General features: G+C 42.0%; 1 protein-coding gene and 1 non-coding gene across 2 annotated transcripts in view; both read right to left on the reverse strand.

Moving 5' to 3' along the window:
* Positions 1-15,870, reverse strand: part of LOC125769622 (Krueppel-like factor luna) — a 136,436-nt gene that overhangs the window by 15,156 nt on the left and 105,410 nt on the right. The gene's annotated exons all lie outside the window — the stretch shown is intronic.
* Trnan-guu (transfer RNA asparagine (anticodon GUU)) lies at positions 14,462-14,535 on the reverse strand. Its single transcript has one exon. It is a non-coding gene; the product is annotated as a tRNA-Asn (tRNA).

The following is a 15,870-nucleotide window of genomic DNA, read 5'->3' on the forward strand; positions in this document are numbered from 1 at the left end:
TGTGCAAATTTGCGTCCCTCGCAGGGTGGCGTGAAGGTTGGAACGGTGGTGTAAAATAGAAGGGTATGGATTATCGCGTTTCTTCGGTTCATCCCATGTGAGGAGGCATAAAAGTAGTGAACTAACCAAAAAGCAACTGACGACCAAAAAAAAAAAAAAAAAACAGTAAATTGAACGACGTTTTGACACTTGCGTATTTGGATGCGCGTATGGTGCAAGAAGGTTTGCGCTAGCCGCGAAACTGAAAATTACAGACGGCGAGATGGTACCGGGAAAAACAGATTTTTTTCCCCCGTTCCTGCTCGATTTGCGCCACCGGGTCGGGTCGGTGGGTCTGTAATTTTATGCTAAGCCCTCTATCTCAGGTGCGGTGTGCCGCCCGAAAAAGGTGGGACCGGGCCAAATGATTGCTTGTTTTTGGAATTACCGACTGGTGTACCGCGCCGTCCGATGAGGCTGTACTACCACCACAGACAGTCGTTGCGCATGCCTTTACGGACGTGCTGCTGCCACGAAGGTCGCGAACGTGCGCACCTACCGTGGCAAGAAGGAGGAATAATTCATGAACTCAGCAAATTTGGAAAAGATCGATCGTGTACGGTGTATGCGTGCATGTAAATCGCAAGCTGAAGAGCCTTATATTTTGATAGGATGAATGATAAGCTCCCACAATGGGTTGTGATAATCATATTCATCGGTTTGATGGGCAAATAAGTACTATAAAATAGTTTTTACTTAAACAAAGTGTACCTAGTACTTAGCAAATATATAAATTTTGTTTAAAGATATTTTTAGTATTTATAGAATTTTTTTAAAACTTATCACCAATGCAAAAATGTTGAATAAGACTATTTCAATAAAAAAATAAAAATGAACGTCTTTTCTATCGAAACATCATACAACTAGACAGGTGTCCGTTCGTTCATTCGGCTCAACTCAACATAGAGGTATGGCCCGTTGCAGTTTGACAAGATGGACGAGCATTGTGTAAAACGCGAAACATCATCATTCTGCTGTTCTGGGATAAAAGGGCAATGGTTAAGCAGGTGGCGAGATTGTTCAATGAAGAAAGGCGGTCCAAAATGATCGGCTTTGATCTTGTGCCCCGGGACCGGGATGGTTGTTAAGGTGGTAAAACAATAAAAAAGAAAGCAACGACAATAATCTGCAACGCAGCGCCCAATACTTTGCGGTCTGTAATTATTTTGCGCTTGTTGTGTGGATATAGATTTTTTCTTTCCGCGAGTTGTTTTCTTTTGCAAGCATTAGCTGTTACACGGATTTACAGTATTTTAGAGTTGACAGTCATCTTTTTTATTAGATTAAAAACGGTATATAGTGAATAGTTTCATGCGCATGGTTTAGGAATGGACTTGAAAGGTTTCATTCTTTTTATGTATTCGGATTTGAAATAATTTTTGTGTTTGTTGGGATAAATTTTAAGCTATTTAAAATGAAATTCAAAAAATGTTTTTAATTGTTTCAGTACTATTTTAAATTTCTAAAGTACTAAATTAAATCATATATTTTAAATTTTTAAACAACTATGAATATCAATTTAGAATAAATCGTGGATTAGACTATTATGATTTTTAATAAATTTATACAGGTATTCCCCGATATACGCTATCAATGCGGACCGGAGGCAATCGCGTATCTCGAATATTAGCGTATATCGAATTCTTGGTTTGATGATAGATTTCTTTGTATATCCCCATCTCTTTGCGGATATTCTGACTTACATTACTGAACATTTTTTCATCTTCGTCCATTGGCTCTATTTCCGATAATGTTCTTTCCATATAACTGTTAAGTAGTTGTTACTGCTAGATAGAAACTCGTTACGCCAGGCTTTGAAGATTTTTTTTGTAATTTTGCTTCTTTGTTAACGAAGTTAAATGTCAGTTTCGAAAAAATCGCGTATAACGAAATCGCGTATATCGAGTATGGCGTATATCGGGGAATACCAGTAGTTTATTTTAGTATTTTATGATGATAATGATTTGTTACGATGAGATGAGATGAGTTGGAGCGGTCTTTAATTTTAATAGCGAATAATTTATTAATTCATCCATGAAACAAAACAAAAAAAGAATATATCAATCAATAACATTAATTTAATAAAAGTTAACAAATTTGGTTAAAAGCTAAATAAATTAGTTAAAAGAAATAAAAAGGTAACAACACACAAAATGAATCACTTTAATAAACGTTTCAAGTAATCCCAAACACTTTTTAAAATTGGAAATCTGTTCCAGTTAAATTTATTTTATTTTTTAATTAAATTTGTTTTATTTAACCTTACACATCCATTACATCTTAGACTTCCTCTATTTTTACATTTCATGATGGCTTGGTTTAGTAATTTCTCCATTGAAAATTTTGGTTTGAAAAATGTATTTTTAATTAAAAAAAAGTTAATATAACGCTTACGTTGCAAGAGGTTGTCAAGAACCAATGCACATTTAATTTACAACACACTACACAAGCGAAATGGTCCTTCACGCAGGTGAAGTGCGTACGCCGTACTCATACCGTTTATTGCAAAAAAAAAACAGGCGAGTTAATGTGCGTGTGTGTGCGTTTTTTTCGTTTAGCACAAGTAACTTCCACTAATTACCTGACGGTCGTTGCGAATGGATTTTAAATATTCTTAATTACTAGCGTTTGCATCATCGCAACAACAAAAAAAGTGTCCACCACCCGGGTGTTGGTGCCGGGCGACGGAAGATTGCCCATGAAGTAGTTTAATTAATGGCTCACGATTGGTACCTTTTCAAAACACGAAAGTACACTTTAAATGATTTTTTTGTTGCTGTTGTAGTTGATACAGACTTCGACCAACCATGCAAGGGTATCGATGGAAACAAGGGAAACACACAGAAAAAGTGGTGAATAATTCTAGAAATACATAAATTGTAGCAAGATCGTTTCACCGTACAATCGCTGATAAAAACAATTAGCACGAACAGATACGCGAGCCCGATCTGTCTTCTCACAGTCACTGGTGAAATTCGACCATCAGCTGTTACTGAAAAGAAAACATCGCTACGGTTCAATTACTGTGCGCGTCTCACAAGTGTTGACATAATTGAGCTTTAGCTGGCGGCTTATCTGTACCTACAAATTATGCCAATCCGCTGCATTCAAAGATCAAGAAACGTTTTCCGCAGGGCATGCGAGTGTTGAATATCTGCGCGGTTCGAGTGCGCAACCGGGTGATACGGTGGGGCACACAAAGTACGACTTTAAAGTAAGTAAAAAGTAAACGCCAAATGCAAAAACGTATCACCCCGCTGGTTTGTTTGCTGTCGGATGGTGCAGGTGATACAGTGGAGCAGTTCTTCCGAGCGGTGAAAGATTTATTACCGCACATTTGTTATTGCTGAAAACGATATCCATTTTCTTTCCCCCCACTGGTTATGGGCGAGCTTCCTCTACATAAAACAACTTAACGTACGATTCACTTATGTGCGCGTACGCGTGGATCATGTGCAAACGTGAGTCAGCAAAAGGTGCACGGGACGTCTTCAACACACGCAACCACGGGAGTGGAAAACATACACTTCCATCCAAAACCAGCCGTTTGCTCCTAAACAATCCAGCATCCCTTTAGCGAAGACGTGGTCATTGCTTTCTCTCCCGTCCGGACTCAATCGCGAACGTTACAACAAGTTGAAAATTTGTGATTGCTTACTGACCATCTTGTAATCCACGTCGGCTACGATTAACCTTCGGCAGGTTTGCTCGATAAGCGCCTTAACCGTCGTAAACGTGCCCAACCGACCGACTGGACACGAACGGGCGCGAGGAAACGGAAAACCCTCAGGAAAATCTTGGATTACAACCCGGCGGGTAATACCTGAGCCACGAAGTGAGTGCGCACGAAGAGGATGCGAGTTCGATGTTGTGTTTGCGAACATGAGCAATGCCACTCTCATTAGTCAGCGTAATGAATTAATTAAAATGTAAAATGATATGTTCGTTTTATACTCAATTGGGACTTTTTTTAGCTTTCACGGACGATGTAAGGCGATGGCATGATGGAGCACCGCAGCAGAGAGAGGTAAGCGTACGCATTTGGCGGCATTTTGCATGTAACGCCATACGCCAGGAGAACAGGTTTGAGAATATAGCTAAAGAATGAGCTAATAGATGGTTTCAAACCCCATTTAGCTAGTACCAATTGCGAGTGCCAGGAGCACCCGGAGTTCCGGTCCGAAAAAAAACGCCGCAAACGGTTAAGATTTGTGGATGTGTAAATTCAGCTCAGCTTCTTTATGTGAACAATTCCGACATCACTACATTCCCTGGCGATTGGGTTGGTGATGGACGCGTGTAGGGGAAGGGTAGAATGAGTTAATCTGCAGTAATAGTTTGTTTGAAGTAGATCTTTTCCAGGCATGTTGCTAATAAATTGAGAGATTGTTGTACTTGGGTCACTGTTGGGTACCACCGGACCATTAGGTTTGCAGAACTGCGTAGGGAAACTAGTCTAGTCTAGAGTAGAAATTAGACGTTGATTTGAAGTTATAGTTTTTTAACTATCCTTATTAGCAACGACCGGTGCAAATCACGATGAGGTGCTATATAATACGTTGAGCCAAATCTTGACAGGTGTTCGTGTTCGGTTGCAACTCCCCAATAAATCCAATGCAAGACACGATCCCATCACATGTACCATATGTTTATTGTTTCGTTTGCGTAATATGGTTATTAATTGAACCTGACCAGTACACTTCATCACACACCAACAGGCGTACCATGCATGTACATATCCGTTTGCAATACTAGATGACTGCTCTCGCTCTCTTTTGACCTCTTTCGTTTGCTGATGATGAGGACTCCATTGCCCGCACCACACTGTCACAAGGCAGTGTTGTGAAGTGTCAAGCTACGTATGAAAGCAAAAGTACCAACTCTCTATTGTCAACGTGGATCTTTCGGTGGTCTCGTTGCAGGTTTTTTTCTGTGGAGCCGTTTCGTGTACCGTGGAATTGCAGGTCAAGTGAAGTTTGATCCACTTCTAGACCTGAGTTCGATCAATATCGTGTTGCGCCAATAATGCCACCCGGCGACTGTAAAAAAAAAATAAAATACAACCAGACACGGCCCCAAGTCTCTGGTGTACCGTCGTCCATATTTGGGACACGGTGCTGGAGAGTGTTTCGGTAGCACGAAATACTGTGGTTTGCTGATTGTTAGTTGCCGCAGCTAACTGCCTAATGGTTAGCAACATTTCAATCATCCGCAGTCACATCGGTTTCCTCCTACACCTTTTGCGGTAGGGACGTGTACCGCAAGTGTCTGCAAAAGGTGTGCTTACACGGCAGATGTATTGAGGTGAACTTTGGTTCTTATTCCTAGTCACCCCTGTCGGCAATCAGTTTCGCGTGATCTAGTTGTATTAAATAAGAGGATCGAGTTCTTAAGCGAAACAACAAAAACCGGAAGCAATGCTTCTGGAGCTGATTTTATCGTTTACCTCAGCCATGCTAGCGCAAAACCCAATCGAATTTAAAAAAAAGCGACTGGAATACATCAACCTTCTCAAGCTTCACGTTGGTTAGTACCTAAAACGAATGGAAACGAAGCAGCAACGCGCGCACTGGATGGAAAATTCATGAGCATAACCCTAACCGCCGCGTGAGTTGTTGATACATAATCCGTGAATGTATCTGCCCGGTTTTAGTAGCGTGGGAAACGCATTGATAAGCAGGGTGCTGTCCAGTACACATGAAACATTGGCAACCGGATCGGGACGAATGTGAAAATCAATGGCTCAATCGATCAATCTTAATCCCGATCCCGGGCGAAGGAATCTGACCGCGAGGGTAGCTCTGGGATTTGAGTAATTGAGTGAGGACCCTGTTGGATTGAAATGTGTGTCAGCCGGTGGGTCTTGGCACTTGACAGTGCGGTAAAATCGATGTTCAGTTCGGGGGGAAAAGTTGTCAACGGCACAACTCCTGCATACCCTCGGGAGGGTTTTTGCAGCTGTAGTAATCTTGAATTGCATAGAGTGATTGCAATTAAACACACAGCCGAAACGATGTGAAATGTCACACGGCAGGACAGTAAGTGATTCGTTAATCTAATTTGTGGTTTAACGTACCTAAATTGCTTTCTAGTCCATACGTTTGATTAAAGGTAACAACATAGAGAAGCCAACCGTAATTTCAATTTTAATTCGGATCGAATCAAATGCAGCAAAGTTAATTAAAAATGCTCACCTTTTGCTGGTTGTGCCGCACAAAACTCTAACCTTACGAAGGTACATAAAATAAGACAAGCCAACAAAATAAAAAAAAACACGAATATTGTCAGTCGATCTGCAGCTCCGGTGATCATTACACGCTAATGAATAGCGAATGATTGAAATTGACCAGCAGCCTTCTTTTATTGGTTCGCCTCGAAATAATTGCCTGCACTGTTCGTGTGATCGCAACATGGCTACACGCGGAATGGCTAATTCCTTGACATGTTCCAGTTATAATCCTGAGTTTACGTGGCGCACGTCGGTATCTGCGGGGGCGCGTGCAAACACCCAACCGCATGGCGATAATTCTATCGATTGGAACAGAACTTTTGCACTGATCGGCAATGGTTTATCGCCAATCGCAATCGCATGAAACAAAAAAAAAACGTATTGCATCGAGCGTACGGTTGTTGGAGATGAATTGTGTGCAGTTTAGTGCGGGCCGAGCAATAAAATATCGCTTCGAAGTGTACGAAGGTTTCGCCTTAAAGACGGCGTTTAATGTTTTTGCCTCGCGAACCTCCACCGAAGACACTATAGCAGGGCACGCACGAGCAGAGGTTAGGCCGACGGTGCAGAATGCACCATAATTTGTCCATAAAATGCACATGTTAATGATGCATGTTTCTCACCTCACTCATGGGTTCGCGTTCGTGTGCGACGAAAACCAATAAAATGTGAAACTTAAATTCCATCAATCCGTGAATCGAAGCACCAGCACCAGCAGCAGCGACGGTCTATCCGGGCTGGCGGTCACACGCGGCATGTCGTAAAGCCGGAACGGAATTACATTCTGCGTTGCACGAACATGCTCGTGAGGATTAGGATGATTGGTGTCGATTTGATTTCATTTTCCGCTACAAAAGCGAACGATTCTTCCTGCACCGGGTGGCGGGTGAGAAAGAATGAACTTGCCGTGGCACAAATGTTTATTACAATCTTCGGACATAGCATTCTCGATGCACGTTTCGTAGCCGTTTTATTAAGCCGTTCGTATTAATCTAAATGAAATGTCCGGTTGAATGTGTGAAAAAAAAGCTTTTAATGCGTCTGTTAAGGTTGAAGAGTTCAATTAGATGGTGGAAAATAATGAGTGTCTATTAATAAAAGCAAATGCGGACGAGTGATTGAATTATAATATCGTAAGCACACATGTTGAATTCGTTTTCATGCGGAAATAAAAACCTCTTATAGCATTAACATACAGAATAATACTTTAAAAATCAAAATGCAAAAACAAATCCATAAAAAGGACGGCTTAAGTGCTAAATAAACTGAATTGATAAGTGGACAAAACGAAACAAGTACACAAGCAATCCTTCTCGAATGTCAAATGATATATTAAATATTTAAGATAACATGGTTGAGGTAATTAGCACATCTACCGGAGCGAATGATAAAGTGCACTAAGACTTTAAAGTCTTTCACAAAATATCATTATGCAGACCGATAGTATATACAGACTCATGTTCGAAAAAAATACGAATATAACTAATTAAAATTAATTGTTGAACAACTAAAAAACGAACTAGCAAAAAAACATTTTGTATAATATTAAAAATAATAGTTACCTATTACTACCGAATCTCAAACAAGTATCAGATATGCACGCAGCCAATTAAATCCGAACAACGCAAAGTTTTCTTTTCACTTTCACACTGCCGGTAGAGCTCCTTTCGCTTTTGTTTCTCACGAGTGCATCGAACCAACATTGCATTTCACTGCATCTTTGTTGTGTGTGCATTTGTTGACGAACTTATGGGCGTAATGTAGTGGTGTTGCCCAAGCGAATGTCCGCACGATTAGCCATTTCACCACCATCCTGTCCCATCTGTTATGTTATATTTTACGACCATAATGAAAACATTTAATTGAACCAACCCGGCCAACTAGCGATTGGAGCATACGAAAACTATGGTGAGATGGCACATCGCAAGGCCGGAGTTACGTTAGTCATGCGCGTTCACTTTTACGCGCCCAGAAAACTACCAACCCTAAGACGCCTGTATGCATCTCGTTCGTTGACGGCAAAGATGTGTCCCATTGACTATCCCGGGGTGATAGCACGGGTGACGTTCACCAGGAAAGTCAAGGTTGCTTCAGCGATGTTCAAAAGAACAGTCAAGTCGGATTAACGGCAAGGAAAGCACTTCGCGGCGAGGTAAGGACGTATCATAAATTAATTGCAAATAGAAAGGAAACGATCCCTGTGCTCATGAGTATCCGAAAATAAAAGTCCGTTGCGCCATGGCACGGTAGATGTGGTAACGCTTCCCTGCCAAGAAGTTCCCCATGTAAAGGGAACGTGGGTGGTTGGCGACGGGGACCAACTGCCAGGTGTGGAAGCTGAAGCTGACAAAAATAATGATCTCAAGAGTGTTTAGCAGCAGTTCTTTTTCGAATGCAAACTTTTCTCGAGTGAGAATGGGTAGCCGGGCACGGGACGGGACGCTAACTACAGAACTGTCTTTTAATTTGTTCAGCTTCAAATGAGTTCCTCTCACCGACGGGGTAGGCGATTGGAAGGCGTTTGGAAACGGTCAAATTGGAAAGCCACCGCCGAAAGACGGGGCTGTCTCTAAATCTAGTTCAAAACCCCGCGTACTTCGTGGCCTTGGCGCCGAGAGTGTCTTCGAGTTTGCACTTCTGTCTATGACAAGACCATCTCAAGGTGTACTCATGAAGTACACGAGATGGCGGCCTGAAGTGTTGCGATGTTAAATGGTACTTTTCATTGGTGGGATTAAACCAACGGCGGAGGATGGAGGGGCAAGAGGTGCAAGATGCAAAGTGGCTAGTCGGCAAAACGGCGCAAACACCGCGGGTGGTGACCAATAGGAAAGATTATTCTATGTGAAGCATGGTCATAAATGTAATTTAAATTTTATTCCCCGTCTATTATTTCACCTGCCGAGATTTTGCGACACGGTGATGCTAGGCAGGTTGCTTCTTGGTTAGTGCTAGGCCCGATTTGTAGGTGTAAAGCAATGGCAGAACATTGAACATTCCTAATAAACTAGCTATCTTAGCTTTTAGGGTACTCCTGGCTAGGAATAGTTTCGTGGCAGGCCACTCGTTAACCACCTGAGCACTCCCTGCAAGAACACCTGAAATTGTGCAAAAGCGTCCAAATTCCTTCCACAGACATATGCATGGCTTCGTCAGCCTGGCGGCAACACTTCATCGAAGATCATCAGATTTTTCTAACATACACGTCATTCCGTCCGTATGACCGGGAAACTACCAGCGTCGATCACAATCGATACCAAGATTTAGGAGCACACACTCGCACTTAGTTATATACACATGTGACGTTGACCATGTGCACCGATTTGCGCCTTTAGCAAGTGAACAAGCAAGCAATTGAGAACGAATTGTTTTGCTGCAAAACTCCCCCGGACAAGATGACCAGAAGATATATGGGAGCTTGTTAACAGTGGTTTGCGGGCAACAGCATTGTAATTAATTATCGTTCGCGTTGTTCTGTGTGGCACAGGACCGCGTACACACATACCGGACCCCTTTTCTGGGGGGTCCTTGCCGATTTGTGTGGTGGTCTGGTTTGGGTTCGAAATTGCCGCTAGTTACCTGTGTGCGCTTCCGCCAGATTGAGCATGTTAGATAGTTTCGCCGTGGGTACATTTTTCACTTTTATGAACTAATCGTCGAGTTGATGGAAGACTATGGGTGATGTTGATTGTTATTAATATTTTTGTTCTTTTGGTTTTCTTAAGCTTATGTCTATTGGGCAAACAATTATGGCCGGTACTGGTTGATACGTTTACGAACATTTTCATCTTTAAGAAATTAGAATAACTTTCGAACAAGTTTTGTGTAAACTTTAAAACCGAACTTTAAACACAAATTAATTTGGGTAATGGACATTATTTTGTTTAAATTATTTTGTTGTCTGCCTTTATTTTTTTCTCTCTCGTGAGAGAGAAAGAAGAGAATTAAGTGTCGTATGAGTTTTTAACCATTTAGTACGAGTTTTTAACCACACGAATTAGAACGAAGGTCCGGTAAAGTGGTAGTGCGGTATCAAAATCCCTGTCGGGACCATCCCTTGTAGGCCTTTCCACCCTGTAACGCGAATAAAATAAATCTCAAACTGCTTTTACATCGCGTAGCAATTTCTATTTGACCACAACTGTTAGCAACGATAGGTCTAATATCTAAGAACTTTAGCCATTTTTAATATATCGCTTTCATAATTAAATAATAACGACAAGGTTTGGGAACATGTGTACTTTTGTTGGTTAAACACGTATTTTAATCAAAATAGAATTAGTAAATGTACAATAGCATATTCTAAACAGTTAGTAGATAGTAGGTGAACATTTGATCAGTCAAACATAAAACAAACAACTTAAATTTTAGTTTAAAAAAAACCTCAAAAACTCTACATTATCTCGTTAAAGATTAAGCTATTTGACGGTTTGAGCTCCAAAATGGCAATAGAAATGGAATTAGATAAGAACTAAGAAAATTAACATTTAACTTGGGTAAAAAGTGCACTCATTACATACTAAACACTAATATTTACCAATAAAAAGAATTGCGCTTATTACCCGTGATATTCGCTTATCCGGCAAAGGCTGAGTCCCGATGAGCACGGATAAGCAGCATTCCACTATATTAGCAAACGAACCATGGAAAGAGTCCAATTTTTATTTACAATAAATATTGAAATAATAAACTTAGTAGACACTCACTACATTCGTTAATGATTGCATTTTTCGTTTTTTGTTTGCCTTTTCTTTTTTATTACTAAATAAATGAATTCCTTCAATGGTTTGTGGTGCATCGTTTCAACAATCCTAAATAGTTCAAACACGACATTGATTTGCTCATTATGCGATCTGATCTGAACGGTGTTTAGCTCAATCGTTCCATACATCGGAATGTTACACCTTTTGTCAATTGGCGTTCCGATCGAGAACTTGACAGACATTCACCCACAACCTTCCTTCACTTTTCCCGTTTTCGAATCCCCCTTTTCGCGAGGCAATTAATGGTGGTGCTTCTACAGCAACTGCCTGCCTACAGAATGGTTGGGTGATTTTTCAAATTTGAAACAAAACAAAAAAATAAACTCGCAAACACACACAACCGAGCACAATTAGGTCACAAACATTGCATCATTACGTTAAGTGACGATCGGTAAAGGGAAACAAATCAAACATTGTTTCGCCACCCTCGTCTGCATTGTGACGATGTATCGATGCTGCCCATCCATCCACGCCAAAGCGATCACGGTGTGAGCTTACATTTGGATCCAAATCAGAAGGAAGAAAACATTGGACCGGAGCGTCACACCACCACTAAAGGTGGAATCCTTTCGAATTCCGAACGTGATTTCGTCAAACGGTAAGCGTCATGCGTGGCACGAGATGCACGAGCGTCCCAACGATTGAAGGGTACCTGTTTTATTTTTTTAACAGTTCTTTTCCTAATTTATTTTTTTTCACTTTTTCTCCCGAAAACAAACTGTGTTGGCGGGTTGTGAAAAGTCCCCCCCCGATCGGTGTATCAGTTTTCGTTTTTTTTTGCTAGAGATTTTCCTCTAGAGTAGGAAGCGGTAAGTGAGTTCGGTGAAGGAAGAGCAACAGTTAGGGGAAGGCATGCAGTGTTGCATTATTATGTTGGCGCGCTTGTTCGTGATCACATTCAAATGCTGCTCCTGGTGCTGGTGCTGCTGCCTGTCGTGGCTCAGCTCCACGTCTAATGTGCACTCGATCGAGCATCTAAACTTTCCCATCGATCGCTTCTTGCTGGAAGACGCTTGACGCGCTTCGATGTCCTCCGCACAGACTCCGTCGACGGGGTCGTTGTGTCGTGAGCGTTGCATTACACACACCGTACATGACCTAAACGGCGGTTCAACCATTAAAGCCAATGTCTGCCATCCTTGGACATGCCGAGGAAGCTAGTGACACTCGTGCAGCTGCCCGTGGGAAGGAAGGGTTTTTCGAGAGAACGTTTGGAAGGAAGGAAGGAAGGCTGCCGACAAAACAATGCCCTGGCCGAGGGGTTGCAGATTTGTTGAAGCAAGAAGAACACGAAGAAGAAGGAAGAAGAGGAAAAAGCACACAGCTCCCCAAAACATAAGACCAATGGGTGGCAAAAGGAGCAGAAAGAGAGCAGAAGAAAAGGAAAAAAAACACACACCCGAAGGAAAATCGTCACTCGCGTGTGTTTTGTGGTGCCGAACATAAGAGGAACATTGTTTTTTCCTTTCCTACCTTTACTTCCTTGGCAGCCTAGCAGCGAGCGATGATGATGCTGTGGCGGTGTTGATGTGGGGTTACAAATGCATCGTGCATCGTGCCAGGCCGGCAGGTTGAACTGGTCGATCGACGTTGCGGTCGAGGTTGAAGGTGCCCCACCGTACACAACTGATCTTAAAATTTTGGGCTCCATTACATGCGCGACTTGAGCGGCAGTGTAACGAATGTTTGGAAACGAACTGAAATGAGACCATGTGCTGGGATTTTGTGTTTTCTGTTATTGGATGCATCAACGGTGAACATTCTACCGGTCATGATGGGGTCATCTTCGTTAACCTCTTGATGTTTACATAATGAGTGCAGTATTGTGGTATGTATTGCGTTAATTGTGGGTGACATTTAAAACAATTTAAGATATGTATCCTCGTTTACGGGATACACCGTACTTAAGACGTACCAAAATAGATATAAATTATTCACGATTTTTATCCTGGTCACTGCACCAAAGCATTCTCGTTGCGAGAATTTCTCGACAATCATTAAACTAATCTCCGCAAATAATTTTTGTAGTAGGTATAAATGTGAAAGGAATGGGGGCCGATATGCGACTAACAAACACGAATGAAAAGTCCAAGTTCATTGGCTAATCAGCTGAAATTCAAACCATTCGAAAGCGAACCAAAGAGATAAACACCTTCATCACAAAATGGTAGCAAAATGGATGTCACCTTCCTCGGTGCATGCACCACCGCCGCAGTACAAAACAAAGCCCCAGCACCGTACGTAAAAGGGAAGGCTACATAACGAATTCGTGATTGAGTTATAAATGAAATTCAATCAAATCAAATCAATCAATTGCAAAACGGGCCCATTGCTCGTGGTGTTGTACACCGTCCCACCGTGGGACGATGGAGGATTTGTTCTGAGATTTTTTGGTTTGCCTGTACGTTTGTATATATGTGCGGGTGTGTGTGTGTGTGTCAGATGTGACACTCGACGAACGGGGTGAGAACGTGTCCCCATCAGGACTAGTAAGGGTTTTGTCGCTTAAGAAAAAACAAACTGCACAAGTATGAGACCACCCTCGCTCGTTCACCGGAGGCTGTAATACGGTTTGAAAGATTTAATTTTTTTATAACTATTTGTCTCGTTTTGCAACTGCACGATACAAAGCATGTGTGCATGTATGTGAAAATGTATATGGAAGCTCGCGCTACAATGTTGTACGCTGGATCATTAGCAACATTGGGGATTTGGGAACCCGCGCGGACAGCATTCAGGATGGATTTGGTTGGTGGCCAAAGCTCAAGCGATTACGTTCGCCTCCTACGGCAATGCCTGTTAGAAAGGGTTTTTGCGTTGGCCGAATCAGTGGCTTAACGCTTCTGAATCGCTTCTGAAGCAAATATGGTGCACTGTAATCGCACATGAATTCATCTAAATTAGATTGCGCAGTGATTGGAGGAAAATGTGAAAACTCATGTCAATGTTTTGTTTATTGTACGAAATTAAAAGCGAATGTCGTAACGATGGGCCGTGCCCTGAGGAGGTGAAGGTGATCAAATGGCACTTTACTTTGTATTGCGCTACATACTCATCGGTGAACTATTATTGTTTCGTTCAAGTGAAAGTACATTTAATACACTGAAGTCTTCTAGCACATAATAATGCAGCATGAAACGGTGACGAGAACCAAGAGAATAATTTAATTTTTAATGTTTATTATTGTGTGTTTTGTTTGTTTTGTTTTGTGAACATTCTTTTCCCATTGCCTAAGGAATTTGTTCTGTTGAGAAAAATTGTTGTGTTGCTTTATGGGTTTTTCTTTAGTTGTTGAAACATAAAGAGAATCCATACATTATTTAAATATTAATAAAAACACTGTTATACCAATATAACGGAAAATATTGCAAAAGCACTGAACAATTAAAAACATCCTCATCTGCCATTATTAGAAGAAAAAAAAGTTTCCCGCCCCCGGGTGGACTCGAACCACCAACCTTTCGGTTAACAGCCGAACGCGCTAACCGATTGCGCCACGAAGGCGTGATGCGTGTCGCATAGCTACAACCGTACATAAACGTTCTTTACGCATCAAATCAATATGCTTCACGCACTGTTATCATGAAAACTCGTGTGTGATTGAACAATCTAGTAATTTCAACTTGTAAAGACATCCGTATCAGCTTAAAATCATCCGTCGGAGCAGTAAAACTGCAAAAATTCCATCGTGAACTCATTTGATACAGGTTTCGGTAACGAGAGATTAGTTAGAGGAGACCTGCTACCGTTGCTGCTTCTCGCAAATGAGTCAATTACAGCCTCATACTTCGGCCGTCCTCAATGCCATTCGTTCCACCATTGATTTCCGGTTGCATTCGGTACGCTGGTACGCAAAACATTTCAGCAATCCGTCAGCCCGATCAGTCAACGGAGGCGCGTCGATGTCGTGACGATGCTTCATGTGGACTGACGGGCATACAGCCGGGGCGCGCACATTCAAAGGATGCTGGGCAGTGGCGGCATCGAATCTTACGTTGTTACGGGCACGGATTGTTGCGGACCGGCTCGATTGAAACTCCGAACCTAATCAGCTTCAAGAAGGAGGGAACACCCGGGAGCCTTAGAGAAGCAGGTGTACTGCCGCGTGCAACTGGCCGCTGAAACTTAGCCATTTGCCGTTCCAATTCCCGATAGAGAAGAAAGATTAACTCAGACATCTCAGCAGCCGTACTGCCAGTCCATCAAACGTCAACATCGGGGACCCGCCACCAGCAGCATTATTTAACCGAGGTGCATAATTGCTGCAAAACCGCCTCATCTCTTCCCAGTTTACCCCCCCTGGCGGAATGTATGCAGCGCGTGTGCTTTCTCGTTTTGTACCGACCGTAGTGAACGGTGGTTGCGACGTTGTGCGTTTCCCCTGCGGTCCGATTGCCTTGATCGGTCGTTTGTCATATAAACATCAAGTGCCATTTCTTCCGCTCGTTTGGGATAGTACTCAAATGCTTGTACATGTGCAATCGTACTAGCTAGGAGTCGTACTAGCTAGGGAAAGGGAAACAAGATAATTTTCGCATCGCAAACGCACCTGATATGGAGAAAACGTTCGCTCTTCGGGTGAAACTTAGACTGACGTTGGTTCGATTGGGGAGTATGATAAATAAGGAATCCGTATTCCAAGTTTTAGGTGACGAATTAGGACACCTTTTCATGGGAAGTGTTTTGCCACATTCGCTACCTTTACTGTGGTCTTTCGCAATGTAATGCAATGAAACTAATTAAAAGTGATAGTAAGTATGATAGCTTCACACAAGACAGAAGGAGATCGCATACATTGTAATAAACACCATATTTAGTTATTCGCATTGAGGTGCTTAT

Source organism: Anopheles funestus, chromosome 3RL (genome assembly GCF_943734845.2).
Source record: "Anopheles funestus chromosome 3RL, idAnoFuneDA-416_04, whole genome shotgun sequence".
In the NCBI taxonomy this organism is placed as follows: Eukaryota; Metazoa; Arthropoda; class Insecta; order Diptera; family Culicidae; genus Anopheles; species Anopheles funestus.